This window comes from Salvia miltiorrhiza, unplaced genomic scaffold (assembly GCF_028751815.1).
Source record: "Salvia miltiorrhiza cultivar Shanhuang (shh) unplaced genomic scaffold, IMPLAD_Smil_shh fragScaff_scaffold_21, whole genome shotgun sequence".
Taxonomy (NCBI): domain Eukaryota; kingdom Viridiplantae; phylum Streptophyta; class Magnoliopsida; order Lamiales; family Lamiaceae; genus Salvia; species Salvia miltiorrhiza.
The window spans coordinates 274859-280790 of NW_026651446.1; the positions used below are offsets into that span (position 1 = coordinate 274859).

Genomic DNA, 5932 nt, shown 5'->3' on the forward strand with positions numbered 1-5932 from the left:
AATCCTAAGTTTTCGGCTGCCAAGGGAAGATCTCAAAGGCGTCCAAAAATTAGGGCAAGAGATTTTTTTACAAAGAAAACTATGGCCCTATTTATAGACTTCGAATCCCTATGGATCACCATGGAAGTTGCCATGCAAAGCCGAACTCTAAAAGGAATAGAATCGTGCAAAGGAAGGTAACTCTCCAGCTGTGACGCGCGTTCTGGAAATAATCTCCACCCTGGCGGAAATCGCGGCTCTCGCCAGCGGAACGGCTTCCGCTCTGGCTCTCGGTTTCTCTGACTGGCAATTCCGCTGGCGCTTTCGATTCCTCTGGCTTGTTGACTTCGCTGCTCTGGCATTCGGTTCCTCTGACGAGTGATTCCTCTGGCCTGGAGATTGACTTCGCTGGCTTGGCTTTGATTTCTCTGGCACTTACGATTCCAGCAGCGAAGTGATTTCTCTGGCGAGACTTCAGCAGCGAAGTGATTTCTCTGGCGAGACTTCTCTGGCTTTGATTTCTCTGGCTTTGCAGCGACAGAGCGCATTTCTCTGCTCTGACTTGGTTCCGCTGCTCTGGCTCTGGAGCATTTCTTTGGCTTCCCATTTCGCTGCTCTGGCATGCGGGGCTTCGCTTCTCTGACATGCCAGAGTATGCACCAAAAACGTAATTCTTAGCCCAAACTCTCCAAAATTTGCACTCTTCATCTCAAAAACCTAAATCTTCTGCAAAGCATGAAATACACCATAAAACGCACCAATTTCCAGAAGATTATCTTAAAATAAAGCTCATGCAAACCCCTAAAATTAGAACAATTAGGCATAAATCACCTATGACGGGCCGGGTGAAGTCTCCCATATACTGCTTATTCTGCGCCATCTCTTCTTCCTCCTTTGCTACGAACTGCTCTGAATGGTCAGAATCAGAGTCCGCTGTATCCTCCAGACTAGTGTCAGAGTAGAAAATGTCTACTCTGGCACACTCATTTCCCTCAGAGTCAGACTCAGATCCCGCGTCTGCTCTGTCGCACTCATTTCCTTCAGAGTCAGACTCAGCTCCCGCGTCTGCTCTGTCACGCTCATTTCCTTCAGAGTCAGACTCAGATCCTTTCTCTCGTTCGTTAGGAAATAATTCTTTGATGTTCTTTCTAAACACACCACTGGTCCGATTAATGTTATCGACGTAGGGCACCGATTCCTATTTTAAGCTTCGGCGACCCTGCATGCACAACACTAACAAACGGATCAAACGCACCGGCGAGAGACAAAAACAAGAAAAAGAAAAGTAAACAAAGTAAATAAAAGCATAAAACAAAGTGACACAATTAAAACGCCTAAAACCTTCCCCAGCAACGACGCCAAAATTTGACTCAACCTAAACACTACGCTAGATTGACTCACAATAGGACGAGATCTATTGTAACGTGTAAGCAAACCCAATTCGTCTCTCAAGGAAGATTTAACAGGGCTTCTAATTGTATCACAACGAAAGTAGTAAAGGTTGTCGTTTGAAAACTGTAAAATTAAACTAACGCTTGTAAATTAAACTTAACAAGAAATTAAACTCGGAATTAACTAGGTGAAACACAAAGACTTAAGCATAAATAAATTACTAACCTTAGGCAGAATTAAACGGTAAAGTAAAGGCTACTCAAATTTAAACGTTATTACGCTAAGAATTTAAACAACTGTAATTAAAAGCTTCTAATCTAAACTGACATAAACAAAATTGCATAATTGAAAGCAAAACATAATTCAAGTAGAAGCAAAGAATTAACGTAAATAATAAATACCGAAATCGTCGCGAGAAGCGAATCACTGTCACTTGATTACAACTCGAAACAGTAAACTAAACCAAACTGAATTGAACGCTAACTTAGAATAAAAACTCGGAAATCTTAAGAACTATGAAAACGAGAAAACTGTAAAGTGTTTTGATGCCTAAGGTAGAAGATTATCTTGATCCGAAGGCTGAAGATCTTTTTTCATGATGAACGTTAAGCCCTTTATATAGACTACCTTTCATCAACCCTAAAGACCATCAAGAACGGCCCAGCCAAACTGGGCCTAAGAGATAGAATCGTGACAGCAAAAGAAAGTTCAGGTTGGAAAGAGTGCTCAACAAGTAACAGCAGCGCTGGCGAATGTTTGCCAGCGCTGGAGCAGTGCTGACAGCCTTGCGTGATTTGCCAGCTCTGGACACGTAATTGCCAGGCTCTGGCTAGGGAGTGTCAACTCTGGATAAAGTGAGCTCTGGATATGGTCAGCTCTGGATACGTCGGCAGCTCTGGAGAAGTACTCTGCTCTGGAGGTGTAGTATGCTCCGGAGATGTAGTCTGCTCTGGAGATGTAATCTGCTCTGGAGGTGTAGTCTGCTCTGGCGCGGTATTGTCAGCTCAACTCTGGCACGGGATTTTCAGCACTGTGCACTACTTTGCGCCTAAACAAGCATTTCTGATCCAAAATCTCCAAACTATGATTCTTTCTCCTAATTTATCAAAATCCCCTGCTACACATCAAATAGACTCATAAACGCACCAAATTCCAGAATATTTAACTCAAATTTAGCACAATCAAACCCCCAAATTAAGAACAATTATGCATAAATCACACACTATCGAAGCATCAAAGATAAATCAGCTCATCTTGCACTTCGTGATGCATTGGTTGATCATTTGTGGGAGGAATATTCAAATTTTGAACACTAATTCCTATTGTTAAGTAATTTAAATTTTTGTAAGTATTAAGTAATGTTATTTTATATGTTGTTGGAATTAATTAATGTGCAATAATTTAAATATAGTTAATATAAAAAATATAAATATTTATATTATATTATGTTATAATTAAATAAATCAGAATAAATATAAATAGAATTAAATATATATATATATATAATAACAATATAAAATGATTAATTTAATAATAATTGAAAGTATCAAAATAGAATATTCCATTGTAGAGTGAAATATAAAGTTGATTGTTGGAGAGCAAAATGAAATTACTCTACATTTCACTCTACAATAGAGTGAAGTTCACTCTAATGTAGAGTGAACCATTGGAGATGCTCTTAGGGTGGTGGCAAAGGTAGCTCCTTTCCTTCTTTAAGGAGTTGGGAGCTAGCTCCCTTCCATTGCAAATTGTCATGTTGGCTCAACTCCCTAAACCCAACTCCTACACATAGAACCCAACTCCATGCACATAAAGCAAGAAAATTGTGGGCCATGGCTGCAAATTATACTTTTGTTTCAGATTTTTGTTTTTTTTTGTTTTTTTTTTTGCATGTTTTAAACTTTCGATTTATTTAATGAAATTGTTGGCAAATTTGTGCTCCAATTGCATTTAATTTCTTTTTTTGTTTCTTAGTTTTCGTTTCATTTAATTTTTTTTAATGAGCATGCATTTCTATTTTTTTCTTTATAATGATATAATTTTTTATTTTATTTTATTTTATTTTAATGTGTAATTCTTTTATTTATTATGTGTAATTTTTTTGCAAGCACCCGACACAAGCTTGTTTGCTAAATTATTTGTAGTTTTATTAATTATTTTATTTTAGTTTTCTTATCTATATATACTTCAAGTTTTCGGTATTGCATAACATAACTTATCTTCTCTTCTTTGTGTTTATTTCTTGATTCTATTTTTCTTTCAAAATGTCAAACTCACCAAATCAAGATCAAATAAAAGAAATGCGTAAGAATTGGATTCGTGAAACAGCGAAAGATGATATAGAATGAGAGATGATTGCTATTGCTGATGAACAAGATGCAGAAACAGCTCATAGTTCGTCAAGAAGAGCAGCCCGCCGAAAATATGTTGAGCGAGACCGTGAAAGCGGACATGAGCGTCTTCTCAAGGATTATTTCACCGAGGTTCCCGCGTTTGGCGCAGATACATTCCATCGTCGATTTCGAATGAGAAGGGAGTTATTCCTTCTCATTGTTCATGCGTTGAAAAATCACTCAGATGAGTTCAAATTGAGGCGAGATGCAACTGGAAGAACCGGCTTATCACCACTCCAAAAGTGCACGGCAGCTGTCCGTCAATTGGCATATGGGTTTCCAGGTGATTCACTCGATGAATATATACGAATGAGCGACAGAACTGTCTCGAGTTGTCTAGCCAATTTTTGTAAGTGTGTCATTGAGGTATTTGGAGCTCAATACTTGAGAAGTCCTAATCAAGATGACATTCAACGCTTGCTTCAACTTCATGAGCAAAGGCATGGATTCCCTGGAATGTTGGGAAGTCTCGACTGTATGCATTGGGAATGGATGCATTGTCCCGTCGCTTGGAAAGGTCAATATACTCGAGGAGACTATGGTGTCCCGACTATCATTGTTGAAGTTGTGGCATCTGCAGACTTGTGGATATGGCATGTATATTTTGGGTAAGCAGGATCCAATAATGATATAAATGTTCTTCATGGCTCACCCTTGTTCAATGCTGTTTTGCAGGAAAATTCCACACAAGTTCAGTTCACAGTGAATGGTACGTCATATAATTTTGGATATTATTTAACAGATGGAATTTATCCCGAATGGGCTTCATTTGTTAAGAGTTTTCCATGCCCTATGGATCAAAAAAGAATTAAATTCAAGGAAAGGCAAGAAGCTGCAAGAAAGGATGTGGAGCGCGCGTTTGGAGTGCTCCAATCTTGATGGGCGATAATTAGAAATCCTGCTCGTTCCTATCACGTTCATGACATGAGAAAAATTATGCTCACATGCATTATCTTACACAACATGATTATTGAGGATGAGCGAGACAAAGCAATCGCCTGGTTTGACGGAGACACATCTCATTCGGCAACAATAGCCATGGATGGGTTCTGGCCAAGAATTTTAGGCATATCTTAGTAATTACAACAAGTTACGAGATCGAGCAACACATCACCAACTTAGAGCTGATTTGGTTGAGCATATTTGGACACTTTAATTATGTACTTTGAACGTTAATTGTGTATTTTCAACGTTAGTTATGTTTTTCCAATTTTAATTATGTAATTTTAATTATTTTATGTCATTTCAAAAGCTATTGCACCAGTCTAGACAATACCATGTGATACTTCTGCAAAAGCTATTAAATGAATTTCAGGCAATACCATGTGATACCTCTGCAAAAGCGTTTCACTAGTCAAGCCAATATCATGTTTTAATTCTGCAAAAGCTTTGCACTACAAGCCAATATCATGTGTTAATTCTGCAAAAGCTTTGCACTAGTCAAGCTCATATCATGTCATACTTCTGCAAAAGCTTTTGAATCAAATTCAAACAATACCATGTGACACCTCTGTAAAAGCTTTGCACTAGTCCAGTCAATTAATGTGTTTTTTCTGCAAAAGATATTGTAATAGACCATTATTTGACTCGAAAATTTATGAATGTGATACCAATAATTCAAGGTCTATAAATTTCCCATGCACCACATCTATCTCTATCAAACTTTTCATTATTCCATCTCAATATGCAAGGAAATTCAAGTTCTCAAAATTCAAGCTCCCAAAATTTTGACTCTTCTCCTATACAAAACCCACAATATAATCCGTATCTTTATCCACCAAATTTTTCTATTGGTTCAAATGTGATACCTCCGTATTTCATGCCCCAATATGGAATGCCACCACAATCTCAATTTTTTTCTTCCCCAACAACACAACATGCATCTAACGAGCAATCGTTTGGTTCTCTACCTTTCAACCCTCAACGATTTGGTTCTCTCTCTTTCAACTCTCAAACCTTCACATCTCAACCTTTCACTTCTCAACCCTTTGCCTCTCAAATTCCATCACATTGTACACAAATCAACCTCACTGATGACGATGATGTTGTCGAAATGCCCACAAACACAAAAAAATCAAAGAGAAAATGGTCTGTTTCAGAGGAGATTTGTCTTGCACAAGCTTGGGGCACCATCAGCAATTCCTCTATAGTTGGAAATGCACAAAAAA

The 5932-nt window shown here is 38.2% G+C and overlaps 1 pseudogene; it reads left to right on the forward strand.

Annotated features, from left to right (window-relative positions):
* The first annotated feature begins 3722 nt into the window (after positions 1 to 3722).
* LOC131002805 (uncharacterized) lies at positions 3723 to 4841 on the forward strand (annotated as a pseudogene).
* Positions 4842 to 5932: the final 1091 nt, after the last annotated feature.